The sequence below is a fragment of the Glossina fuscipes genome, unplaced genomic scaffold (genome assembly GCF_014805625.2).
Source record: "Glossina fuscipes isolate IAEA_lab_2018 unplaced genomic scaffold, Yale_Gfus_2 61646, whole genome shotgun sequence".
Classification (NCBI taxonomy): Eukaryota; Metazoa; Arthropoda; class Insecta; order Diptera; family Glossinidae; genus Glossina; species Glossina fuscipes.
Genome location: NW_024003855.1, coordinates 989,260 through 991,395, shown reverse-complemented (window position 1 = coordinate 991,395; position 2,136 = coordinate 989,260). Strand labels below are relative to the sequence as shown.

Genomic DNA, 2,136 nt, shown 5'->3' with positions numbered 1-2,136 from the left:
TTAATTGTATTAATTGCTTAAGTTAGCATTGAATTATTTATTATATAAGATACTGACTATACCTCAGTTTGGTCAGAAGTAACTTAGAATATTAGCAAGAATTAATAAGCAAAGATATAAATAAAGACTTTAAAATAAACAACTAAATACAAGAAACTTTAATTTTGAGTGGTGTCACTGCAATACTCTGCCAATTCTACCAGCTGGGCTGGTATAGCGTTTATTGCTATTTTTCATGTTTTCAGCTTATGTTTCTTTTTTGGGAAGATGGAAAAAGCGTCGTTCTCATAACTAATTTGTGGAGAATTAGAATTTTGAGGAACGAGGTGTTGTTCGTGCTATAGATCTTGGTGTGGTCAAAAAATTGAAACCTATGACGTCGTTGTTTGCTTTAGGGCTTAAATTAATATAAAATATAGCTAAAATCTCCTTGATTACCCCACTTCCAACGTTAGTGATGTTGCATAATTAATGTCGCTACAACTTCAATTCTGATCTAATATCAAGAGTAGGCCTAGAATATTTTCAATTTTTTATTGCTTCTGTGTAAGCACATTTGTGTTTCAGTTGAAACGTGTGAAAACCTATCTTATCACAATCCAAACACTTAATCAGTTTTCCATAAAAATTAACTGTCTTTTCTATGGGCATGACTTGACTATCTTTTAGCAATATTTCTCATCATTCTATTTATATCCACTATATGTAGGTTGCATATTGGCGGTGATCTCGGAGTTATTTGACTTATCATCAACTTCTTCATTATCATTAACAGTCTGCAGCACTGCAAATTGGTTGTTGGTAAATAAATCTAATCCACTGACCGGGGCATTGAAACTCACCATTCCTCTGATTTATTCCCTAAGCATGTAAGTGTTACACAACACTGTTAATCCATTAGCAACTACATGCATAGTGCTGAAAGCTCTTTCATAACTTAGTAATGTGACAGCCAACAGCTAAAAAAGCAGCAAACAAATAGAAATCTTCCTTTAACTGTTCAACAGCAGCGAAACTTACAGATAACTACAGATTTCTTTATCCTGTCTGCAATGGAGTCCGTAAGATGAAAAGATGTACGTGCGTTCTCATCTAATATGTTTCCGGACCGAGAGGAAACCCTAACCGTGTAAATTTTCCGCCTGCTAGGAATTTTTATCGTATTCTGGCTGAACCGACGTACGTGAGCTTATAGCATGCGCTACCACCTTTACTTTGTTGAAGTCCGAAATACAGTGCAGCATTATTATCTAGAGAAACTGTAAGAAACGTATTTGGCCGATTGCCGAATCCATCAAAAACATCATTACATATTAGAGGCGATAATTATGAGTCGAAAAACACAATGCCAGCAAACGCGAATAACGTCCAGTTGCCAACCATCAAAGTTGCTTACGACATGTCCTTTGTATTGAAAAATGAATTTGGTTGTTTACGCATCTTATAAATTCAATTCCAATTGGTTTTCGCGCTAACAAAACGTCGTTACCATCCACCTATTTTTAAATTTGTTCTCTAAATCCTGGTTATACAGGCTGTTTTAAAAATTGATCCAATTGATTGACAGATATATTCGAAAAATGTTGGTACAGAAACTAGGCTAAATTGTTCTCAAATAAAAATTGGGTTATTTAGTCATATGTATATATTGCAACAAATACTGTATCAATGGATTCCCCATTATAAACTGTAAATTTATTAAAACAGTTTCAGTATCGTGGCATGCGACTGCATAAAACTGTGAATGCGCATTTCTTTGAGGTGCTTCACTGAAAAAAAAACACAATACACAAATTTCGAAATAAAAACGATGTATGACACTGTTTAAAACAATCGAATTGCATTTCTTAGTAACCTAAGCGAACAACAAGTGTAAACAATGCAATTTCAGTAAGCTCTTTTACCGCGCTTATTTATAATTAATGTTTTATGGTGACTAACGAATACTCTTAAATTTGTTAAGTATTCTTAACTAAAATTACGAATAAAAAATAGCATATAGACTAGAGATTTTCGTCAATAAAGCATCCTTATTTTTATGGTCATTGATGTGAATTAACTCGTATTTGGATTGACATTTAGTTAAATGGTTTGCCACGTTTGTTCTTTGGCATACTCAATTATGTTGACGTTCCG

General features: G+C 33.6%; 1 long non-coding RNA gene across 1 annotated transcript; it reads right to left on the bottom strand.

Moving 5' to 3' along the window:
• Nucleotides 1-259: 259 nt before the first annotated feature.
• LOC119643797 lies at nt 260-1,768 on the bottom strand. The gene is made up of 3 exons (XR_005248441.1): nt 1,021-1,768; nt 843-959; nt 260-784 (listed from the first exon to the last, which is right to left on the bottom strand). It is a non-coding gene; the product is annotated as an uncharacterized LOC119643797 (long non-coding RNA).
• Nucleotides 1,769-2,136: the final 368 nt, after the last annotated feature.